This window comes from Panthera pardus, unplaced genomic scaffold (assembly GCF_024362965.1).
Source record: "Panthera pardus isolate Hobbes unplaced genomic scaffold, ASM2436296v1 HiC_scaffold_8, whole genome shotgun sequence".
Lineage (NCBI taxonomy): Eukaryota > Metazoa > Chordata > Mammalia > Carnivora > Felidae > Panthera > Panthera pardus.
This window is the reverse complement of record NW_026527013.1, coordinates 17,529,714-17,555,410: the sequence shown is the minus strand read 5'-3', so window position 1 is coordinate 17,555,410 and position 25,697 is coordinate 17,529,714. Positions and strand designations below refer to the sequence as shown.

General features: G+C 41.9%; 1 protein-coding gene and 1 long non-coding RNA gene across 19 annotated transcripts in view; one reads left to right on the top strand and one right to left on the bottom strand.

Moving 5' to 3' along the window:
• LOC109247750 (uncharacterized) overlaps positions 1 to 6,489 on the bottom strand; it is a 58,431-nt gene extending 51,942 nt beyond the window's left edge. Inside the window, exons 1-3 of the long non-coding RNA XR_002071847.2 lie at positions 6,435 to 6,489; positions 4,631 to 4,742; positions 878 to 956 (exon numbers count right to left, since the gene is read on the bottom strand). This is a non-coding gene — a long non-coding RNA (uncharacterized LOC109247750). The remainder of the gene's footprint in view (positions 1 to 877; positions 957 to 4,630; positions 4,743 to 6,434) is intronic.
• A 142-nt stretch (positions 6,490 to 6,631) lies between these two features.
• Positions 6,632 to 25,697, top strand: part of MAP4 (microtubule associated protein 4) — a 193,061-nt gene continuing 173,995 nt past the window's right edge. For 5 of the 18 annotated variants that reach the window (XM_053898613.1, XM_053898616.1, XM_053898615.1 and 2 more), the window contains exon 1: positions 6,641 to 6,760. The gene's annotated coding sequence lies outside the window, so the exon portion shown is untranslated. Of the gene's footprint in view, positions 6,761 to 7,584; positions 7,621 to 25,697 lie in introns of all 18 variants that reach the window. The other 13 variants (XM_053898608.1, XM_053898606.1, XM_053898604.1 and 10 more) reach the window with 5 other exon arrangements.

The following is a 25,697-nucleotide window of genomic DNA, read 5'->3' as shown; positions in this document are numbered from 1 at the left end:
TGACCTGAGCTGAAATCAAGAGTTGGACATTCAACCAACTGAGGCACTCAGAAGCCCCTTTTTAATTAATCAATTAATTTTTATGTCCTACATGGTACTTGCTGACATTCAACAGCCAGGACACTGCACATAAAAGTTTGGCTCCATCTTCTCCAACCACACAGGGCCCACATTTCCAGCAACTGGCAGCAACTGATTGGAGTTGGGGCATGTGCCCTGTGCTCTCCACAGTCTCCAACTCACTCTTCTTTTTTCTTCATTAAAAAAATTTTTTTTAATGTTTATTTTATTTTTGAGAGAGAGCATGAGCAAGGGGAGGGGTACAGAGAGAGAGGGAGACACAGAATCTGAAGCAGGCTCCAGGCTCCGAGCTGGCAGCACAGAGCCCACTGTGGGGCTCGCCTTGAGCCCATGAACTGGGAGATGACGACCTGAGCCAAAATCAGAGGCTTAACCGACGGAGCCACCCACGCGCCCCTCCAGGCCACTCTTTTATAACTAATCAGCTTTCTCATTTACAGTTTCTGCTTGGTCTTTGGCCTGGAAGCCCTCAAAGGACCTTCCAGTTCCCATCTTCTCTGACCATATCTGATCTCTTTAGGGATTTCACATGATGAACGAGAGGTTGGATGGAGTGAACAGTGAGGTGCAGAAGAATAACAGAACCAAAATGAGAGTTGTGTCAAGTACAGAGGCTTACAAAGGGCCAGACCGTGGTTCCAGACATTGACATAACCACTGGAGTTCCAGATGGGATGGGATGCTTGGAGTCAGAGTTGGGAAGAAATTAGGAGGTCGTATTTAGGACTGAGGGTCAGGACAGAGGATGGAAGAAGAATTGAGGGAAAGCCAGGTTCCTGGGGAGAGTACCAAATACCTGGAACTGAGGGCATCACTGTGTGCAGTCTTGGGGTCACAGCTAAGAGCAGTTATGATTTGTAGCCAGGAAGTGGATCCTAGAGAGAAAAGGGAAAGGGAAGAAAATTTCAAAATCAAGGTACAGTGGCAAGGAATGAAAGGACGTGGTGTTTAGTTCCAGATCTGCCACTTACTAATTGCGTGATCTTGGGCATATCACGCCTCATCCCTGAATCTGTTTCCTCAGCTTCAGAATAGGGATGACAATACAAGCCCTGCCTAACTCAGAGTTATAGAAGGGCTAACCAGCAGTACCAGAGAGCAAAGCACTTAGTAACTGGGGAAGCACTATCCCAAAGTGAGATAAAATCTAGAAGGTGTAATTGAGCCTTAGAATTCTGGAGCTTGAAGCTATTAGAATTGAAAAGAGTTCAGCAAGGTTACTACATATAAAGTTAACATACAAAAAGGAATAGCATTTCTATATACCAGTAATCATTTACAAAATGTGATAGGAAAAAAATAAAATCATTGTGGTACCTAGGAATTAACCTCACAATAGTGTTGTAAGACTTCTACAGAAAAACATAAAACTTTACAATTTTTATTTTTTTTAATATTTATTTATTTTTGAAAGAGGGGGGAAAAGAGTGCAAGCGGGGGAGGGGCAGAGAGAGGGAGACACAGAATCTGGAGCTTTCATTGTCTGCAACGCTCTCATTTAACGAACAGTGAATTTGAGGCCCCAAGAGGAGAAATTACATAGCAAGTTTAGGAGAGAGGGGGGCGCTGTGCTCCATTAGATTTAGAGTGGAACCCCCTTCTGAGCTCCCTCTGGGAATAGGTGAATAAAACTAAGCAAAGGAAGAGGAAAAAGGGACCTAGTTAGGGGGATTTGTGTAAGGGAAGGCCCCCAAACTGTGTGTTTTATCACATTCGCTCGAAAGGGACAGGTCTTTGTAACTAGTCCTGTGGTTACAGGAACAAGGAAATACTTAGGGAACCTTGAAAGAGGTAGTCTCATTTCGAGGGAAAGGAGGTCCCCCATTGCACATTACGAGGCATGCACAGTGAATGAAATCACAGAAAGTGAGAGGTGAGAAGACCATCTTGTTCTACCTCCCGTGATAGAGATGAGGAACCTGAGGCCCAGAGATGGAAAATGGCTTGCCCAAGGCCATACAGCTTGTTCCTGGAAGAGCTGGGACCGTAACAGGGTTTCTTAACTTGTAATCCAGGGCTTTTACTCCATGTGCCAGTTTGGATTGCGTATCCGGCAAATAAGAGACTGATGGTGGCTTATACCATTGGAGACTTATTGACTAACGATGGCTTTCAGAGATAGGGGTTACTTTCCTCACTTTACAAGAGGTCCAGAGGGGGACAGTCAGATAGGTGTAGCTGCCAGAGGATGCTAAGGACCTAGTCTTCTCCTATCTTGCCACTCTTCACCTTCAGCCCATGACTTTTGTCCTTACCATCGTAAGATGGCTGTATCACCTCTAGGCATTGTGTCTGTATTCCAGGCAGCTGAGTTTGTCTTTTTATAAAGACTTACCTGAAAGCTCTGCTCCATCCAGTGAGGCACATAGCAATCCCAACTGCAAAAGGAGTCAGGATAAGTGTCCAGGCACTAAAGTAGGAGGTGGCAGGGGACTTTTGAGTAGTTAGTATCTAATGTTTGCTGCATCACTATGCTACACCATTTCATCTCTATCTATCTATTAAATATTTTATTTTTATTATCTTTTTGTTTAAAAAAATTTTTTTTGAATATTTATTGATTTTTGATAGAGAGAGAGAGAGAGAGAGAGAGACAGAGCATGAGAGGGGGAGGGGGAGAGAGAGAGGGAGACACAGACTCCGAAGCAGGCTTCAGGCTCCGAGCTGTCAGCACAGACTTTATTTTATTTTTTTAAAGTAATTTCTACACCCAATGTAGGGCTCAAACTTACAACTCCCAGGATCAAGAGTTGCTGACTGAGCCAGACCGGCACCCCTATGCTACACCATTTTATTTTTAAATTTTTAATGTTTATTTATTTTTGAAAGAGAGAGACACAGTGTGAGCAGGGGAGGGGCAGAGAGAGAGAGGGAGACACAGAATCTGAAGCAGGCTCTAGGCTCGGAGTTGTCAGCACAGAGCCTGACGTGGGGCTCGAACTCACAAACCGTGAGATCATGACTTGGGCTGAAGTTGGACGCTTAACTGACTGAGCCAGCCAGGCACCCCTTTGCTACAGCATCTTAAAGATGAAAGAAGGAGTGGGTGTAACAAACTCCTGCCTGAGAATCAGAAAATAGGTTCAAGTTTGGATTCTGCCACTTATTTGTGGGTCTTTGACATGTATCAGTTACCTCACCTGAAAATGGTTTGGGCTAAGTGACCCCAAAAAACCCTTCTGGCTCTTAATTCTATGACTCTATCCTATTCAAATCCTAATCCATGTACTTTTATTTCTCTCTCCCTAGGGAATTCTAACATAAACATTATAAATTATGATAATAATTGGTATGTAAAAATTGCGTATTTATCTGATAAGTGTTTGTACCAGGAAATTTCAGCCAGAGGTTCCTACCTTGAGAGCATCAAGGTATCTCCATAAACGTATTTTCTTCTAAAAGTTGTAAAGTTTTGGGGCGCGTGGGTGGCTCAGTCGGTTAAGCACCTGACTTCTGATTTCATCTCAGGTCATGATCTCACGGTTGTGAGATTGAGCCCCATGTCAGGCTCCACGCTGAGCACGGGAGCCTGCTTGGGATTCTCTCTTTCTTTCCCCCCACTTCTCTCTCTGCTCCTCCCAAGAGCACATGCATGTGCGCGGGCCCTCTCTCTCTCTCAAAATAAATAAATAAACATTAAAAAAAAGAAGTTTAGGGGCGCCTGGGTGGCTCAGTCGGTTGAGCGGCCGACTTTGGCTCAGGTCATGATCTCGCGGTCTGTGAGTTCAAGCCCCGTGTCGGGCTCTGTGCTGACAGCTCAGAGCCTGGAGCCTATTTCGGATTCTGTGTCTCCCTCTCTCTGACCCTCCCCCGTTCATGCTCTGTCTCTCTCTGTCTCAAAAATAAATAAACGTTAAAAAAAAAAAATTAAAAAAAAAAAAAAGAAGTTTATGTTAAATCTGGAGGTGGGGAAACAGAATGAACCTGTACTTTGAGAAAAAAATCTACTAGGGCAGATGCATGTTTACACGAAAATTACCACGTATGTGGTGAGTGCTGTGGTAGGCAGAGAATGGGTGCAGGACGAGGTATATGAACTGGAGAGGGTGGTGCCTAAATTGTGTAACTTGGACTGAAGTAGGTGGGAGGGAGGGCTTGGAAGTAGCTGTGGCAGGAAAGAGAAAAGGGACTGAACCAGAACAGCATCAGTGTTGGTGGAGATGTTTCTGATGCAGAAGGAATATCTGGTAGGCCTGAGGTGGGGAGAAGGGAGGGAATAACTGAGAATGGCTTTTGAGTGTCTAGCTTGGGATACATAAAACATGGTGACTTTATCACCTTAAAGAAGGAATGGAAGATTCCAACACTTTTGAATTTTCCCAGCCATCTGACTTCTAAGGAGCTCACAGCTTATTCTATTCTTGAAGCCCCAGGACAGGCACTGGGGCTGGCTACTCCAGGCAGCAGGAAGGATCAGAGTAACTTTTGAAGCTCCCACCTGTGTGTTTTCCTTAAGCATGCACAGTTAAGTGCATGCTTGAACAAAATCTGTGGGCTTTGGTATGAAATAATGCTAATTTCATCAGGACAGGAAACCTATTTTATTTACCTTTTTATAAATGCCCCTCACTGTGTGGCCTTTTCTGATGTGCAGATCATCATTCAGTATCTGTTGGATGAATGAATTCAGGCTTGCAATGGTAGTTCCCCTGCTCTGGAGTCTGGGTGTGAAAGAGGGGAAAAGCTTTGAGTTTGGTCCCAGGACACCTGCCTTATTAATTAGTCATTTCAGTTCTCCGTGATTGGCCTAAAGTTCTTTCCAGGGCTCCAAATTCATAGTTCTATACCTTTTCCACTTATCCTTTTATCCTTCATTCCTTCATCTTTGTATAGGCTATAAATACTTCTTTAAAGTCATTCTGAGTAGTACTCTGTAAATGCTTGCTAAGTGCTAGGCACCAAGCTAAGTACTTTATTTATATCAACACATTTGATCTGCCTAACAACCCTAATAAGGTAGGTGTGACTATTATTCATTTTACAGTTAAGGAAACTGAGGTACAGAGAGATTAAAAATCTCCCGCAAGCTCACATAACTTGTAGGTTGCAGTTCCCAGATTTGCACACAGGGACTCAGGGTCCAGAGTCCAAGTTTACCTCACTATGCTACCTCTAGGTCACCGTAACAGGGGCTATGACAGGCTGGTGACTTGCATTATCTCATTTTTTACTAAGGCAATTAAAGCTTAATTTCCCAAAGTTACACACAAAGTAGCAGGGCTGACCTTGAACCAGGGCTTTCAACCAAGTCCAGTGTTCTTTCTGGTAACCAGCCTGCTCTACAGGTTGACTGACTACATGTCCCAGTGCCTGGTTGCCTGAGTTAAAAGCACCACATTTGATTGCTGGCTTGTGGTCATTAGATAAATTACTAAACTTGTATTTGTTTCTCATCTGTAAAATGAGAATGGGAACATTGATACCAATTATAAAGCATTGTTTTGGCAACTAAATGAGTTTTTGGGTGTCACGTACCTACAAGAGTGCTTGGGACATAATAAGCACTCAAGAGGCGTTAGCTGTCCCTTTTCCTTCTGAACCACTGCTATCCAGCAGAAATATATCGCGAGCCAAATAGGGATTTTAAGTTTAGCGGCCATATTTTAAAAAGCAAACAAACAAACAAACAAAAATTATTTTTAAAAATGCTTATTTGTTTTTGAAAGAGAGGGAGAGAGAGCACAAGCGGGAGAGGGGCAGAGAGGAGACAGAATCCCAAGCTGGCTCTGCGCTCAGCACAGAGCCCCACCTAAGGCTGATCCCCAAATCATTTTCCTGGTATCAAGGCTTGAACAGAAATCAAGAGGAGGCTGAACCGATTGAGCCACTCAGGTGCCCCATGAAATTATTCTAAATGTGTTTTATTTAACCAAATATATCTAAAACTGTAACCAATTTTGTAATCAACTATCCAGTTTATAATCAATATAAAATTATGAGATTTTTATATATGTTTTCTACTAAGTCTCGGAAATTCGGTGTGTATTCTACACCTACAGAACATTTCAACTTGAACCAGCAACGTCACTTGTGGCTGGTGGCAGCGCAGCCCTGGAGAGGCCCCACACCCGCGTCCCTGTCCCCCTACGGTTCCTTCCCGCGACCAGCTGGCCCGCGCCCTAGGCCCCGCCCCGCGCCCCTCCCAGGTTACATCACAGAGCCCGCAGGCCCCGCGGGCGGGGAGACCCGGGCCCGGCCGCGTGTGCCCGGCTGCTCGCATCCTCTCAGTTCCAGGTACCCAAGTTCTGAAAGGAAGCAACGTCCAGCACAGGGCAGCGGCGGCGGTCGGTGTGCCCGTCGGCCGCCCGGGCCCTAGCGGCCGGGAGAGGGGAGTCTGAAGCCCCCATGCGTACCTCGCCCCAACGGCCCTTCGCTCGCGCCGCTACCACTGCGAGGTCGAGGCGGCGGGGCCGGCGCCCATTGGCTTGCCACAGCCCTCCGCCCTCCCCCTCACCGCGCTTATTGGCCGGAGCCGCGGCGCCCGCGGGATAGGCGGTGGCGGCGCCCCGCCCCCGCGCCGGCCCTCAAGAGAGCGACGAGGAAGCGGCCGCCTCCCTGCGCCCCGCCCCACGGGCTTGCTCGGTGGCTCCGGCTCCTCCCGACTTCTCCCGGCTCCTCCCGGCTCCTCCCGGCCCTCTCCCGGCTCCCTCCGGCTTCGGCTCCGACGCGGCGGCGGCGGGTAGGTGCGGCGACAGGCGGGGCCCGATCGGAGGGGCGGCCTCTCCATTCTCCCGGGGGCTGCCCGAGCCGCTCTCTGCGGCTGCCCGGGACCCCGCAAGGCCCGCCCGGGGCGGGGAAGGGCGGTGGCCGCAGGCCTGCGGGACGCGGGGGCGGGAGGGCAGGGGGCCTGAGGGCGTGATCTTTCTAGGCTTCGGGGCGCGATCCCGGGGCCCCTTGGGGCCGAGCGGGCTGAGAGGACCGGCTTCGGGCGTCTGGAGCGTGGGGCTGAGCGGCACGCCTCGGGCTCGGGATGGGGCTGCGTTCGGGGAGCGAGGGTCGGCTGCGGTCTGGGGCCCTGGGTGGGGCTCGGGGACGTAGGAAAACTCAGAGGTCGTTCCGTGAGGCTTTGTGGGGGTCAGTTGAGGTGGAGCTGATGCGAGCTAGAGAGCGTGCCCAGTCCGGGGTTACGGGCGGGGCTGAGGGGCGGTCTGGAGAACCGGGCCCCAGCCTAGGCTCCCTGCGTGCGTCCTCTCCGGCACTGGGCAGACTAAGCGTTGGGTTGGGGGACTAAGTGTGTGTGGCTCCGAGACGGCGAAGTAAGTATGGGGATGGGAGGATTGGGACGGGGACCGGGAGGGGGCAGTTGGAAACGTTACCCCGAACCGAGATGGTGGTTTAGCACTTGGACCAGGTTCTCCGCTGGTGTGTTGCCTGAACTCTTTTTTGGTGAAATTACCCCGTGGGGGAACGTTGGGGTTTTTGCTTCCACCCAGGAACGTGTAAATTAAATGCATTTACTTCTTTTCGGAGGAAGCAGTGATTACGCCTCGTTTTGTGTTTTAGGACCCAAACCTGGGGTGAAACGTGCTTCTCGGGAAGGTTAGTGTTACCCAGCTTTCTTCTGGAAACCCCCTTTCTCCTTTCCCTCCTCTGGTTCGGTTACAGTATTGCTCCCTAGGGCCTCTCGATTCCCTCTCCCTGGCTGCATAGCATTGCAGTGTTTCGTGTGTGTGTGTGTGTGTGTGTGTGTGTGTGTGTGTGTGTCTCCCGCCCGTTTCCCTGCTGCTGAGCTTTTGGCAACTGCCACTGCGCTTTCCCAGGGATGGTTGTGGCATTGCATCAGGGGATATTTGTGCTTGTAATTTGCTCACTCAGCCCAGGAAGAGGGAGAATAGTATGCTGCAGAGATGGGGGGGGGGGGTGCCGTCAGCTCGGCTGGGTAGGCAGAGAAATGGGTGTGGTGAGGGAATACAGCTGCTCTAGGCCTATAGGGTAACACTGCCCAGTCATCAGCTCAAAGAGATTCAAAGAGCAGCAGCAACAGCTATTTTTATAAATCAGTCCTGAATCCAAGCTGAGCACATGGATTTAGAGTGAACAGTTGTCATGCTCTAACTATTACCGGCTGGGTGTTTGGTAGACAACATTGGAGTTGCTAAGCGAGAACTGTACAGGGCAGCCGGTACTTGAAACTTTTTAACTTTGCTCTTCTCACACCTCTCTGGGATGGCACATCTCTCCCCCCCCCCCCCCCCCCCCCCCAGTGTCTTTCAAAACTTGAAGTGGTTTGATGGTTCAGGCTACTTTTCAAATGAAATGTTTCTCTATCATTGGTAGTCTTCCTCTCACGTTTGGCTTAAAAATAATAAAGCTGTCACCTTTTGAGCACTTGCTATCTTCCGGGCACTAGTAGGTATTTATTTACAGATGGGGAAATTGAGACTGACAGGAATAAGGAGTCACACAGATAGTTAAGTATCAGAAGTGGCATCCATATCAAGGTCTCTCTGACCCTCTCTGCCCTCCCCTCCCCCCAGTAGTTCAGAAACTTGAAATTTTTGATTCACACTGGGGTGACTCAAGTGCTTGAGAATTTATTCATGCAAAGTAATCTCGCTAGAGACTGATAAACCAGATACCAGTTTATTTACATGGAAAGTATAAAGTGCCATGTACACAATTGGAATTAATTATCCACTGGCACCTCCTTTGTTTCTGGGCAGCCAAATCAGTAATAAAAAGGCAGTTGATTATAGAATGGGAACTAAGGGCCCTGGATGTTTTTAGGCGGATTTTTTTTTTTTAACGTTTATTTATTTTTGAGACAGAGAGAGACAGAGCATGAATGGGGGAGGGTCAGAGAGGGGAAGACACAGAATCTGAAACAGGCTCCAGGCTCTGAGCTGTCAGCACAGAGCCCGACGCGGGGCTCGAACTCACAGACCGCGAGATCATGACCTGAGCCGAAGTCGGCCGCTTAACCGACTGAGCCACCCAGACACCCCTTTAGGCGGATGTTTTAATCAAGTTACTGAAACCTAGTGAGTCTTCCTTCTTCTCCCAATTGTATGAACACATATATTGATGTTTGACAGTGCTGGGAAGATTCTAAAAACATCTTCCCACTTTGTCTCAGTTGTGTGTGTGTGTGTGTGTGTGTGTGTGTGTGTGTGTGTGTGTGTAAGTTATTCTCTTCATATATCTGTCATCTCAGCATATATTTATCTGTGTTAAAATTCTCAAAATTACAAATAACCTTACATTACATGTTAACATCATTTTCCATTGTTTGCTTGACAGTGAAGGAAGCACCTGGATTTTATTATGTCTAGGTGGCTTAGGTCTATCTTTACTTTTTGTTTTTTTGAGGGTATGAAAACTTTTTTTTTTTTTTAATTTTTTTTTTTTTCAACGTTTTTTATTTATTTTTGGGACAGAGAGAGACAGAGCATGAACGGGGGAGGGGCAGAGAGAGAGGGAGACACAGAATCGGAAACAGGCTCCAGGCTCCGAGCCATCAGCCCAGAGCCTGACGCGGGGCTCGAACTCACGGACCGCGAGATCGTGACCTGGCTGAAGTCGGACGCTTAACCGACTGCGCCACCCAGGCGCCCCGAAAACTTTTTAAATTACATACTCTGGCTTTCAGGGGAGAGTAGGACAGGTTTCCCAAGCTTGCTTGAAATGATTTGAGAGCTGGGAGAGATACTGCCTTGTGATATTTATTTCAGTTATGGATTGGGGGTCTGTATGGAAGTACGTGTTCCCCTGTGTGAAGGGGGACTTGTGTGGTTTGAATCTCTTTCTTACATCAGGTTAGGTGGGTTAGCTTTAGTCAGAGAGACTGAGTTCTTTTTGATTTCAGTGTCTTGTTCTTTTTCCCAATTTTGTTTTTGAATTTGGTGATCCGTCTTTTATCTCTTTAAATTTGTGAGGTTGACACTTCAAATTTAGGCATTGCTTTTCTCCATTGTCCTCGTCCTCTTTCTCCTTCTCTTCCTTCTTCTCCTCCTCTTCTTTCCCCCCCTTTTTTATTATTATTATTTTAAGTAATCTCTGCCCCCAACATGGGGCTCAAACTCATGACTCTGAGATCAAGAGTCATGTATATGCTCCACTGACTGAACCAACCAGGCACCCCCTTCTTCTTTTTTATTTTTATTATTTTTCTTGTTTTTTTTTGTTTTTTGTTTTTTAATTTTTTTTTTAATGTTTATTTTTGAGACAGAGAGAGACAGAGCATGAATGGGGGAGGGGCAGAGAGAGAGGGAGACACAGAATCGGAAGCAGGCTCCAGGCTCTGAGCCATCAGCCCAGAGCCTGACGCGGGGCTCGAACTCACGAACCGTGAGATCGTGACCTGAGCTGAAGTCGGACGCTCAACCGACTGAGCCACCCAGGCGCCCCTATTTTTATTATTTTTTAAAAAATGTTTGTTTATATTTGAGAAAGAGGGAGAGAGAGAGAGAGAGCCAGTGCTAGCGGGTGAGGGGCAGAGAGAGACGGAGACACAGAATCTGAAACAGGCTCCAGGCTCTGAGCTGTCAGCACAGAGCCCAGTGCAGGGATCATGACCTGAGCCAAAGTCAGACATTTAACTGAATGGGCCACCCAGGCACCCCTCCTTCTTTTTTTTAAATATTAAGCATGGTTAGTTGATGTGCAGGTTTTATGTTTCCTTAAAATGTAAGAAAATCTTGAGAGGCATTTTGACCCATGGAAGTCATCTTGGTGGTTCATTTTATTTGGTCCATTTGAGAAGGAAACTGAGGCAGGCCTGAGTGGCTCAGTGGATTAAGTGTTGACTGTTGATTTCAGCTCAGGTCATTTCATGGTTCTTGGGATTAAGCCCCGCATCAGGCTCTGTGATGACAGCATGGGGGCCTGTTTGGGATTCTCTCTCCCCTTCTCTCTGTTCCTCTGCTGCTCACATAGCATGCACACTCTTTCTCTCTCAAAACTTAAACATTAAAAAAAATAAGAAAATATTTTATTTTGAGTAACTTTGTTTACAGAAGAGTTGTAAAGATAGTACAAAACTTCATCTAGCTTTCCTTAATGTTAACATTTTATGTAACCATGATACATTTATCAAAATTAAGAAACCAATATTAGTTGGGGTGCTTGGGTGGCTCATTTGGTTAAGGGTCTGACTCTTGACTTCGGCTCAGGTCATGATCTCATGGTTCATGAGTTTGAGCCCCGCCTCGGCCTCTGCACTGACAGCCTGCTTGGGATTTTGTCTCTCTCTCTCTCTCTCTCTCTCTCTCTCTCTGCCCCTCCCCCAGTTGCTCTCTATTTCTCTTTCAAAATAAATAAAATAAAAATAAACTTAAAAAAGAGAAATGAGTATTAGTTCCATATTATGAAGTAAATTATAGGCTTTTCTCTCATTTCCCCAGTTTTTCCAGAGTGATGCTCTTTTTCTATTACAGGATCTGATCCAGGATACCACATTGTATTTAGATGTCTTATTTCCCTAGTTTCTGACAATCTGTGACAGTTTCTTAGCTTCTCCTTGACACCTTTGAAGAGTAGCAGTTATTTGTAGAATGTTCCTGAATTGGGTTTTCTGGTATTTTCTCATGATTAGCCTGAAGTTGTGCATTTTGGGGAAGAATACCAGAGGTGGTATGCCCTTCTTGTCACATCATATTGCATATCAGGGGATATCTGATATCAATGTGACTTATTACTGATGTTAACCTGATAATTTGATTAAGGTAGTATCTTCTTGGTTTTACTAAAGTGACTGTTTTTCCATTTCCTTACTTTATTTGTTAGAAGCTAGAAATGAGTCATCAAGTCAAGCCCATTTCTGGGGGAAGGAAATGAAGCTCTACCTCTTGAAGGAATGAGTGTCAAAGAATTTGTGTCTGAGTTCAAATCACCCACAGTGATTCATAACTATTTGCGGGGAGGTTCGGTGAGGCTATACAAAGATCTGAGTTTCATCCACTAATTTTAGCATTCATTAATGAAATTTGCCTGCGGCAGCAATTAGTGTATAATTGTAGTGGTGACTTTCTATTTCCCTCATTCCTTCTACATTTATTATTTGGAATTCTTCTGTAAGAAAGATTGTACACTCCCATCTACCCCTGCCCCTGGTTTATTTCGTTACTCATTTATATCAGTATGGATTCACGAATATTTATTTTTTTCTTTGGGTTGTAATACTGTACGTCGTTGCTCACATTCTTCTGCCTTTGGCCATTTGACACTTAGGTGTTTTTGATGTGTTCTCTTTTCATTTTTTTGGAGCACTTTTTACTTCCTGATGCTGCAAGGTGCTCCAGTCTTGTATTTCCCTGCCCCAGCCCTAGAATCAGCCATTTCTCCAAGGAGCCCTGGTTTCTTTTATTGGAAGAAAATATTTAGAAACCAGGATCTGGTTTCTAAATGAACTAGGTGTGCTCGCTAATACTGAGCTGTCACTGCTTCTAGGCCATCCCAGAGGGCAGAGCTAGGAAATACGTGTGTGTGTACTGGCCCAGGTGTACATACATATTTGTGTTTATTTCCATATCTGTCTGGATATGAATGTGAACATGCACTCATACTGGTCTCTCTGACTCTAGTCCAGTACCACAGGTTTATTCCAGCATTCCTCTCCTTGCCTCTTTGTAACTTCTTTCTCTGACAGTGAGAAACTTGGCTCTTGTTATTTATAATAGATTTATTTAACTATTCAGCCTTAGTGTATGTGTAAAGTAGGAAAATGCAGTTTTCGTTATCACATAAAGTAAATTTCCCAAGTATTTTGCAATTGTTAACTAATTCAAATTATACTCCTGTAATATTGGTATTTTAAATTATTGTTTTTTAGCTTAAGTGGAGAGGTGATGTCATTTGCCCTTGGCCAAACAGGAAGTGAGTGACGGCAGCTGGAATTGATGACCTAGTCTCACTCCTAGTGCTATGCTTGATCCCATGCAAAGCAGACTCTTCCTATCAAGTATCTTAACTACAGGTCCTCCTTTATCCCTTCTTGGTGGGATTGCTCCTTTTAATTAAAGAAGTTCCTGGTTTTTAGATTTTTTTTTTTTTAACTTTTGACAATGTTGACAGCAAATTGTCTCACTTAAGTTTTTTCCAGACTAAACAGTTTTTTCCCCTAGCCACCTCTTATGAAATGTGCTTTCTAAACCTTTTATTATGTTGGGCATCGACTTGTGGACATGCTACAGATCGTATGGTCTGATCCAGGTATTGTGTTAAGCCCTAGAAATGAAGTGATTAAGGAATTCAGAATGATCCCTTCCCTTGGGGAGCTTACCACTTTTTCGTCATTGGTGCCTTAAAATAATTTTTTTCAGGGCATCTGAGTGGCTCAGTTGGTTAAGCATTGGACTTTGATTTTGGCTCAGGTCGTGATCGCACAGTTTGTGGGATTGAGCCCCACATCACGCTCTGTGCTCACAGCACGGAGCCTGCTTGGGATTCTCTCTCTCTCCCTCTTTCTCTCTGCCCCCTCCCCCACTTGCACTCTCTCTTTCTCAAAATAAGTAAACGTTAAAAAAAATAAGTAAAATAATTGTTTTCTTTCTTTCAATATCCACTTTTCAGTGTTAGCTTATACTTGTTTGTCAGTAAGCTCACCTCTAGGTCTTTTTCTCTAGAGCTGTGTTAACCCAAATCTTCATTCTTTTCTTTTTTTAATTTTTAAAAAATGTTTATTTTTTTAATTCTTTTTAATGTTTATTTGTTTTTGAGACAGAGAGAGACAGAGCATGAACGGGGGAGGGTCAGAGAGAGAGGGAGACACAGAATCTGAAACAGACTCCAGGCTCTGAGCTGTCACCACAGAGCCTGACGCAGGGGTTGAACTCATGGACCGCAAGATCATGACCTGAGCCGAAGTCGGACACTTACCAACTGAGCCACCCAGGCGCCCCTAAAAAATGTTTATTTTTGAGAGAGAGACAGAGTGTGAGCGGGGAAGGGGCAGAGAGAGGGAGACAAAGATCTGAAGCAGGCTCCAGGTTCTGAGCTCTCAGCACAGAGCCCGACGCAGGGCTCGAACTCACCAGCCACAAAATCATGACCTCAGCTGAAGTGGGATGCTTAACCAACAGGCACAAATCTTCATTCTTGATTGGTTGGCTTTCTGATTCTGTGTTGGACTTTTTTACACCTATTTTCTTTCTGTAAGTCCAATTTCTGTCTGTTGTTCCAAAGGAGACTTTTTGAATCCTGATTCTGTTATCCTGTGCCTTTGTTACCCTTCCTATATCTGTAATTTTGATATGTTCTTTCTATATTTTGATTTGAATAGGTTAAGAAAATGTTCACCTAGAGAGTGCCATGATCAGTTCCTAGTAGTATGTAATTAGAGACAAAACTTAACTTTATTTTCTCCTTGCTTCTGACTTTTATTACTTAAGTGTTTTCAAAGGTTTTGGTTCTCAGTTTCTACTCTAGTTTGTGTGCAAAATAATAATTAAAATATTTCACATCTTAAACTCTGAAGTCACAGCTAGTTATTTCTAATGGTAGTTATTGATTATTGATTGAAGTTAGGCTATATGATTGCTTATTATCACAAAGTATAGGTTCTGATTTATGATTCACATGTGAAATAGTTACGCCTTTTATCTCATTATCTCTCCCCTTCCCTCCATACATGTTGAAACTGTTGTGGAAAAACTTAAAGCTCTTAGGGAATATAATTTAAAGAATGAAGCATTTAGGGAGATTGGGGATAGTGGTGAGTGGGAGTAGAGGTTAGAGACCCTTAAGAAAAATGTTGCTTCCTAAAGTGACTCCTCTCTCTGAGCTCTGTTTTTGTTAAACTGAAATTCTTATTCAGGTGTTCATTTGGTTAACTCATTTTCTCTGTTAGGAATAGAAATACACTGGGACAATTCAAGAACCCTCGTTCATTTTTTTATAGGTAGAACATATTTTCATTGAAATAGTTTGTATTGGGCATATAAATGTTCCTTTGGATGATAGGTAAATGATTTCTGAATTTAAGGAGGAGTGGGAAAGGGAGAGGGTATGGGGCAAGACAGACTTACAGACTTTTTTCCTTGGTATCAGCTCAGGTATCAGCTTTAGAAAGCCTTTGTGACCATTTTCTTAGTCTGGTCAAGTATTCCTCTTCGGTGTTTTCACCAATATATATCTTTGGGCATATGTTATTCTAGGTTAAAAAAAAAAGGTATAATTCACATCATAAAATTTACCATGTTAGAGTATACAAGTCATTTTGGTTTTTGGTGTATTCAGTGTTGTGCAGCCATCACCACTATATGATTCTAGAACATTTGCATCATCCCCAGAAGAGATCCCAAACCCATAAGCAGTCATTTCCCATCCTCCCCCCACTTCCATCCCTGGCAGTCACAAGTCTAATTTCTGTTGATGGATTTGCCCATTCTGGACGTAACCTATAAATGGAATCATACAATATATGGCCTTCTGTGTCTGGCTTTTTTCATTAGTGTGTTTTCAAGGTTCATCCTTCATTCATATTGTAGTACGTATCAGTACATCATTCCTTTTTATGGCTGAGTAGTACACCATTGTATAGGTGTTTTGTTCTTTCATCAGTGGGTTGTTTCCACTTTTTAGCTGTTATGATAATGCCTCTATGAACATTTATGTACAAGTTTTTGTGTGGACATATGTTTTTATTTCTCTTGGGTATATACCTAGGAGTGGAATTACTGGGTCATATGGTAACTCTATATTTAACCTTTTGAGGAACTGTAGACTGCTTTCTATAGTGGCCATACCATTTTATGTTCCCATTAGCAACATATGAGGGGTCCAGTTTTTCTACATCCTCACAAATACTTGGCTATTATAAGTCTTTAAAAAATTAAAAACTTTTTTTTTTTTATTACATACCGTATCCATTAATGTGTCTTCACGCTGAGACAGTTTAACCTATCCAGATTTAATCCGTCGATAGAAAAAAAAGCCTATTTTAAAATGGCTGTGACAGCCAATATCCTTGACTTGGTGCTGGGTAGTGTCTGAATTTTAATAGCTTACGGTTGTTCAAAATATTTCTCAGTTACTCTTTACTGCTTGCACTTGAAATGATTCCTCCAGATTTGTTAGTCACTTTCTGCTCGCTGGCCAGTCTTGTTCATTAGTGTCTCCCCTCTTCCTCCCTTCCTCCCTTCCTCCCTTCCTCCCTTCCTCCCTTCCTTCCTTCCTTCCTTCCTTCCTTCCTATCATCATCATCATCATCATCATCATCATCATCATCACCTTTTGACCCCCTTCACCTATTTTTCCCACCTACCACCCCTCTGCCTCTGGCAGCCACCAATTTGTTATATGTTTTTGATTCCATCGTAGTGAGTGTGAAGTGATACCTCATTGTGATTTTGATTTCCCTGATGACTGATGTACTTATTGCCTATTTGTAGATCTCCTTTAAGGAAGTAAGTATTAAGGTCCTTTGCCCATTGCGAGTTAGGGTCTTTGTTTTTATTTTGGAATTATAAGAATTCTTTATATTCTAGACACACGTACCTCATTAAATACATGATTTGCAAATATTTTCTCTATTCTGTGGGTTTTCTTCTTTTTTTTAAAGTATCTTTGAAGCACAAAACTTTGTAGTTTTTTTAAAATTTTTAGTTTTACTTATTTTTCAGAGAGGGAGAGAAAGAGAAACTTTCTAATTTTGATGAAGTCTATTTTATTTGTTTCTTTCATGGTTGCTTGTGCTTTAGGTGTCACAACTAAGGATCTCTTGCCTACTGTAAGATCACAAAGATTTCTGCCTATTTTTCTTTTATAGTTTTAGTTGATACATTTAGGTTTTTGGTGCATTTTGAGTTATTTTTTATATATGATGTAAGGGAGAGGTCCAAATTCTTAATTTTTTTGCATGTGGATATCCAGTTGTTCTTGTACTGTTTGTTGAAAAGACTTTTCTTTCTCATTGAATTGTCTTGGCACTCATTTTGAAAATCTCCTGACCTTAGATGTGGGGGGTTATTTCTGGACTCTGAATTCTGTTCCATTGACTTACATGTCTATCCTTATGCCAGTACCACACTGTCTTGATTACCGTAGACATTATAGTATGTTTTGAAATCAAGAGGTGTGAGTCTTCCAACTGTGTTCTTTTCAAGATTGTTTTGGGTATTCTGGATCCCATGCATTTCTGTATGAATTTTAGGATCGGCTTGTTGATTTCTGCATAAAAGACAGTTGGAATTTTGACAGGGACTGCATTAAATTTATAGATCACCTTAGAGTGAATTGCCATCTTAACAATGCTGTCTTCCAGTCCATGGACATGGAATATCTTTCCATTTATTTACGTCTTCTTTAATTTCTCTCAGTAATGTTTTATAGATTTCAGTGGACAAGGCTTGCACTTTGGTTACATTTATTGCTAAGCATTTTATTCTTTTTGATGCTGTGGTAAATGGAACTGTTTTCTTAATTTCATTTTTGGATTGCTAATTGCTAGTGCATAGAAATACAACTGATTTTTGTTTATTGATGTGGTGTTTTTCAAACCTTGCTGAATTTATTATCTTTAAGAGTTTTGTATATGTGTGAATTCTTTGCATTTCCACATTATTTTTTACTATGTATGCTTTTCACTGGATCAAGATCCTCTTGAAGTCAGAGACTGTGACTTGTATTTCATTTTCTTCCCCCTATTACCAAATGTATAGTCAGTTAACAACTCTGGGATAAAAATGCCATTGTAGTAGAGTTCATTGTAGCATAATGTCGCAAAATGGCACAGAAGAAAAGTGGGGTATTGTTAAGACTATTTTACCTATTATAAAATGTTTCCTGAGGTTCAAGAAAGTTAATTCTTCTTACTTCTGTGTCTCCTCTGTACACTTGCCTCTAGTTACTCTTTGTTACTTTGTTAACTCAGAAGTTGTTTTTGTTTTTCTGTTTTTTTTTTTTTTAACTTAAATTTTAGCTAGTTAACATACAGTGCAGTATTGGTTTCGGAGTAAAATTCAGTGATTCATCACTTACATACAACACCCAGTGCTCATCACAATAGGTGCTCTCCTTAGTACCCATCACCCATCCATCCCAACTCCCACTCACTTCCCTCTGTCCACCCGTAGTTTGTTCTCTATCATTAAGAGTCTCTTGTGGTTTCCCCCCCTCTTTCCCATATGTTCATCTGTTTTGTTTCTTAAATTCCACATATGAGTGAAATTACACGGTATTTGTTTTCTCTGATGGACTTATCTAACTTACCAAATGCATTCTAGCTCCATCTATCTCATTGCAAATGACAAGATTTCATTCATTTTTTAAAAATTAAAAAAAAAATTTAACGTTTATTCAGTTTTGAGAGAGAGCAAGAGAGCGAGTGCACAAGCAGGGCAGGGCCAGAGAGAGAGGGAGACACAGAATGTGAAGCAGGCTCCAGCCTCTGAGCTGTTAGCACAGAGCCCGACATGGGGCTCGAACTCATGAACTGCGAGATCATGACCTGAGCTGAAGTCAGATGCCCAACTGACTGAGCCACCCAGGTGCCCCTTAATTTTTTAAAATGTGTTAAAAAAAATTTTTTTTTAATTTATTTTTGACACACAGAGAGAGACAGAGCATGAGTGGGGGAGGGGCAGAGAGAGAGGGAAATACAGAATCTGAAACAGGCTCCAGGCTCTGAGCTGTCAGCACAGAGCCCGACATGGGGCTCGAACTCATGAACTGCGAGATCATGACCTGAGCTGAAGTCAGACGCTCAACCGACTGAGCCACCCAGGCCCCCCTTAATTTTTTTAAATGTTTATTTATTCTTGAGAGACAGAGAGAGACAGAGTATGAATGTGAGAGGGGCAGAGAGAGGGAGACACAGATTCCAAAGCAGGCCCCAGGCTCTCTGATCTGTCAGCACGTAGCCCAATGCTAGGTTTGAACTCATGAACTGTGAGATCATAACTTGAGCCGAAGTCAGACACTTAACCAACTGAGCCACCCAGGCACCCCAAGATTTCATTCTTTTTTTATTTTTAAAAAAATTTTTAAAAATGTTTTTATTTATTTTTGAGACAGAGAGAGACAGAGCATGAGCAGGGGAGGGGCAGAGAGAGAGGGAGACACAGAATCCAAAGCAGCCTCTAAGCTCTGAGCTGTCAGCACAGAGCCTGACGTGAGGCTCCAACCCACGGACTGTGAGATCATGACCTGAGCTGAAGTTGGACGCTCAACCGACTGAGCCACACAGGCGCCCCAAGATTTCATTCTTTTTGATAACTGAGTAATATTCCTGTGTGTGTGTGTGTGTGTGTGTGTGTGTGTGTGTGTGTGTGTGTTTATACTACGTTTTCTTTATCCATTCATTAGTTGATGGAGTTTTGGGCTCTCCATAGTTTGGCTATTTTTGATAATGCTGCTATAAACATTGGGGTGCATGTACTCCTTTGGATCTGTATTTTTGTATCCTTTGGGTAAACACCTAATAGTGCCATTGCTGGATCATAGGGTAGCTCTATTTTTAGTTTTTTGAGGAACCTCCATACTGGTCTCCAGAGAGGCTGCACCAGTTTGCATTCCCACCAATAATGCAAGAGGATTCCCCTTTCTTTAATAAGGTTCCGCTTTCTCCGCATCCTTGCCAACATCTGTTGTTTCTTGTATTGTTAATTTTAGCCATTCTGACAGGTGTGAGGTGGTATCTCATTGTGGTTTTGATTTGTATATCCCTGATGATGAGTGATGTTGAGCATCTTTTCATGTGTCTGTTAGCCATCTGGATGTCTTCTTTGGAAAAATGTTTATTTGTGTCTTCTGCCCATTTCTTAACTGGGTTACTTGTTTTTTGGGTGTTGAGTTTGATAAGTTCTTTATAGATTTTGGACAGTAACCCTTTACAGATATGTCATTTGCAAATATCTTCTCCCATTCTGTAGGCTGCCTTTTAGTTTTGTTGATTGTTTCCTCTGCTGTGCAGAAGCTTTTTATCTTGATGAAGTCTCAATAGTTCATGTTTGTTTTGTGTCTAGTAAGAAGTTGCTCTGGCTGAGGTCAGAGAGGTTGCTGTTTTCTCCTTCAGGATTTTGATGGTTTCTTGTCTCACATTTAAGTCTTTCATTCATTTTGAATTTATTTTTGTTCATGGTGTAAGAAAGTGGTCCAGTTTCATTCTTCTGCATGTCGCTGTCCAGTTTTCCCATCACCGTTTGTTGGAGAGACCGTCTTTTTTTCATTGGCTATTCTTTCCTGCTTTGTTGAAGATTAGTTGACCATACAGGTTTCAGTCTATTTCTGGGTTCTCCATTCTATTCCATTGATCTCTGTGTCTGTTTTTGTGCCAGTGTCCTACTGTCTTAATGACTGCAGCTTTGTAATATAGCTTGAAATCCAAAATTATGATGCCTCCAGTTTTGTTTTTCTTTTTTCAGGATTGCTTTGGCTATTTGGGGTCTTTTGTGGTCACATACAAATTTTAGGATTGTTTGTTCTAGCTCTGTGAAAAATACTGGTGGTATTTCGATAGGGATTGCAGGTTTTTTTTTTTTTTTTTTTTTTTTTTTAAGTTTTACTAAGTAAAATTAAGTAATCTCTACTACACTCAGTGTGAGGCTCAAACTCATGATCCCAAGATCAAGAGTTGCATGCTCTTCCAGCTGAGCCAGTTAGGCACCCCCAGAATACTTTATATTATAAACTTCTGTGTGTTGGAATGGGAATATTAATTTGGTTTTATGTATTCTCTATGGGATACATGTTCTGGAAATGTGTTCTGTCCTCATTCACAGAATTGTTCATTCATGAACCTAGGAGTATTTAAGATAATATGATTGGTTATGTTGGTAATTTTGTGTTTGCATTATTTCTTGGGTAAACTTAAGCTTGCTCATTTTCATTTTCCTTCTTATCACTAAATCACAGAGAGACAAGAAAGACAAAACATTGGCTGTCAAAGGGCAGGATCTGACCTGTTCTATTTTTATTGTTCTGTCTACCTTTCATTAGTAGATATGAAGAAATGCTTTTAAAAAGCATTTTCTTCTTCAAAAAAGGGAAGAGTAGCAAATTTATATTATTAAAGTGATTTCTTGAAGAATTGCAATGGTAGTGGTGAATAATATATGTAAATTATGGGGTTGCTGAGAATTACTGTATTCATTGTTAAAAATTTAGTGCTAAAATAATAAATTTAGTGCCAACAGTAATCAAGATAACTATGGTGGCTAGGCCAAATTAGAAATTTCTGAAAGTAGCCACAGGCTGCATGGTTATATGGATGAAGAAAGCAAGAGCATGTAATTGTTCCTTCTCTAATCCATTTCTCAGCACTAGTAGTGAAGTAAAGGGATATGGGATATACCTGTATTATTAAGTCTGCCCTATTTAATTAAGATGTGATCTGTGGGGCCACCCAGGTGCCCCAAAGATTAAATAGCTTTTTTAAAAATACATTTTTTAATGTTTGTTTATTTTTGCGAGAGAGAGAGAAAGGGAGAGGGAGAGAGGGAGAGACACATAGTGTGAGTGGGGAGGGGCAGAGAGAGACACACACAGAATTGAAGCAGGCACCAGTCTCTGAGCTGTCAGCACAGAGCCTGAGGTGGGGCTCGAACTCATGAACCGTGAGATCATGACCTGAGCCAGAGTCCGATGCTTTACCGACTGAGACATCCAGGTGACCCAATAGCTTTTAATAAATATGGGTTTTGGCTCAGGTTGTAATCTGTTTCATGGGATCGAGCCCCATATCAGGCTCTGTGCTGAGTGTGGAGCCTTCTTGGGATTCTCTGTCTCCCTTTCTCTCTGCCCCTTCCACACTCGTGTGCGCTCTCAAAGAAATAACCTTTTAAAAAAACTTTAATCTTTAATGGTTGCATAATGTTGCATCCTATTGACAGGTTCTGATTTACTTATTTTTTCCTTGTTATTGCATAAAGACATGTTTTTCATCTTGGGCTGTTTTATGCATAAGGATCTGTTTATATTTCAGATTTTATTATGATAGATTTTCTTTTTTAGAAACATTTATTGAGATGATTTACACAACACAAAATTTACACATTCATTGGTTTTAGTATATTTACTAAGTCATTCTATCATCATTGGTATCTAATTTTTGAATATTTCATCACTCCAAAAGAAACTTAGTATGCATTAGCAATCACTTCCCTGCTTTCTCCCCCATAACCCCTGGCCACCACTAGTCTACTTTCTTTACAGATTTGCCTATTCTGGCCATTTCATGTAAATAGAATTATAATAGGTGGCCTTTTGTACCTACATCTTTCAGTTAGTATACTGTTTTCAAGGTCGATTCATCTTGTAGCATGTATCAGTACTTCATTCCTTTTTATGGGCACATAATTTTCCATTGTCTGGATATCTACATTGTGTTTATCCATAAGTTGATTGATATTTGAATTGTTTCTATTTTTAGCTATGTGAATACTACTATAAACATTCATGTACAAGTTTTTGTGTGGATGTATGTTTTCATATCTCTTGGTTATATACTTAAGAATGGAATTGCTGGATTATATGGTAATTAGTTCTGTTTCATCTCTTCAGTAACTACCAGACTAAAAGTGTTTTTAAAAGTGGATGCACCAGGGACACCTGGATGGCTCAGTCAGTTGAGCGTTCCAACTTCAGTTCAGGTCATGAGCTCATGGTTCATGAGTTCGAGTCCCACATTGACTTGCTGCTGTCAGCCAGCACAGAGCTCACTTTGGATCCTTTGTCCTCTGCTCTTGTTGCCCCTCCCCTGCTCATGCTTTTTCTCAAAAATAAACATTAAAAAATAAAATAAAGTAAGAAGTAAAGTAAAATGGGATGCACCATTTGACCTTAACAGCAGTAATGTATGAAGGTCCCAATTAGATTCCAGTAAGTCTCCATATTGTGATAGATTCTTAAATATATATTTAATTACTGGGTCAGAAGGTACGTAAGTGTAAGGCTTTTGGTGCATTTTGCAAAATTTCTTTCTGGAAGACTGCACATTCTTACTTAAAGACCATCTCATCAGACCCTTGTTAGCATTGAGAATTATAATTAAAAAAATTGCTCATAAAAAATTGCTATTTTGATGGAAAAAATTCACTTTAAAATTTTTTATTTATATTTATTAAAATTTTTTTCTTTCTTTTTCTTTTTCTTTATTTTTTTAAGGTTTATTTTTGAGAGGGAGACAGTGTGAGCAGAGTATGGACGGAGAGAGAGGGAGACACAGAATCTGAAGCAGGCTTCAGGCTAGCTGTCAGCACAGAGTCCAACATGGGGCTCAAACCCACAGACTGGGGGCCAAAGTTGGACACCCAATTGACTGAGCTACCCAGGTGCCCCTACTTATTTATTTTTTTAATAAATGTTTATTCATTTTTGAGAGTGTGAGTGGGGGAGGGGCAAAGTGACAGGGGGACAGAGAATCCGAAGCCGGCTCTGCGCTGACAGCAGTGAGCCCGATGTGGGGCTCAAACTCACAAACCGTGAGATCATGACTTGAGCTGAAGTTGGACGCTCAACCGACTGAGCCACCCAGGCGCCCCAAAATTTCACTTTTAACAACATCTGCTTTTCACAATAGTGACATCAGTATTGCATAGTCAGATACGTAATAGTTGAAGACAAGATTGGATCACTAAGAATGAGGTTCTCTGATACAGTCAGTTGCCTGATACTCTATCACTGTCTGTTTAGTGTAATTCTCTTGAGCTGTGTATAAGTTAGAAGTGCATGTCAGTAGGCTACTTAGGCATGTGTTCTTTAGCAAGCTAAAATGGGGGTGACAATAATAGGAACAAAAGAAATGATTGAAAGATATTGTGAACAATTGTATATACTTAATATGGCTGAGGCTTGCTGAAGTCCCTTATGGGCAAACCAACCAGCTTATTAGTTCATTAGTTCAGGGATGGGGGCCACCTTTGAACAACAAATTGCTCTGGGTCTGAGGTAGACTTGTCAAAATTAACAAACTGCAGTTACTGGTGGCAGACAGTTATATTATGGTATTAATGGTACTGGACCAGATGTCAAAGACCAGGATTCGGGTCTTCAGCTATCACATAATAGCTAAGAGGTCTGGGCCAAATCAGTGAATCTGTTTATGTATAAAATCAGAGTGCTCATCATACCTTCCTCACAGGTTGTTGTGAGAATTAAGAGATATGTGACGAGGATAAGTACCTTTTAAAATACTAATAAAGTATTGTCTAATAATCCAAGTCAAAGAATAGTTTTGGTGCATATGGATTTGATGGTGTATCGGTGTTTTCAGTGGAAAATGCATTGCCTCTAGGTTTCATTGAAAAAAAAATACATATATATATATATTTACACACACACACACACACACACAGTAAATTGGCTATTGAAATTCATGGACTTAAGCAACCACTTTGAGGCCCAGAATAATTTTTTTCTTTTTGAGGTCACATCCCGAATTTGTAGCTGAATCAGGACTTGAACTTTAATCTTGAGTATTGTTTTTACTACATCCAGTTTCATACCACAGTTATTTATATATCTCCTAGGTGTATAGCAGATAAGCGCTGCAGATGATTTTAAAAAGTAAGTTGTAACATAGAAGAGAGGACACACACTGTTTTAATAATGGTGTCATGATGTAGACTGTAAATGTTCTGCAAATTCGACTAAGTGGATTCATATGGATGCCTTATGTATTTCAGGGGTGTTTTGTTGAATTGACTCATAACCAAAGGTTCAGGTCCTTTCATTAAGTTTTAATTAGTAGAGCTGAATATTTATCATTAACTGTTCTTTAAAGTAGTTCTTCACATGTTTCTTTGTTGACTTTTAAAAAAATACTTGTTTAAGGAATCTCTACCCCCAAGGTGGGGCTTGAACTCACAATCCCGAGATCAAGACTCGTATGCCCCTCTAACTGAGCCAGACATGCACCCCTGTGCCTTTGAGATTATTCAGTCAGGTAGAAGCATGAAGATTATAGATTCTTAGGATTGAAAATATAAGGACCCTTAGAGGGGAACATAATACTTCATACCTTTGGTATTGTGGTTATTTTTCAGAGCCACATTTTCAGAGACCTTGATAATCTAGAGCCTATCCAGAGGAAGACAGTCTGGCTTGTGATAAAAGTAGAAATTAAGTGACTTGAGGCCCTATTTAAGGAATTAGAGATGTTTCACTTGGAGAAGAAATATGTTGGCAGCTTTTTAAAAATATATCAAGATCTGGCAAGTGGAAGAGGGATTAGTTTTAGTATTTTGTTTTTTTGGCAGAACTAGAACTATCAAGTAGAAGTTAAAGAGAAAAGCGGAATGGAACTTCCTTAGGTGGTAGTTTCCTGTGACTACTCATGTTAAAGCAGAGCCTGAGTGGTATTTTAGGGATACTGAGAAGCTGGTTAGGTTGAGTGATTCTCAAGATTTTGGTAAGTAAGTGGTTCTTAATTTTATTGGGTACAGACCCCTTCAAGAATTTAACCTACAGAGGTGCCTGGCTGGCTCACTGGTAGAGCATGCCCTCTTGATCTTGGGATTGTGAGTTGGAAGCCCCACACTGGGCATAGAAATTTCTTAAAAAACAAAAAACAGTCTAACCCACAACAAAGACTTTGTCCACAAAAAAGCTTCTAAGTGTGCGTATGTGTATTTTGCTGTCATTCTTGAAAAATACTTTTTCTGGGTATAGAATTGTAGGTTTTCTTTTATTTTTTTCCAGCATATTGAATTTATCATTCCAGTATCTTCTGGCTTACATTG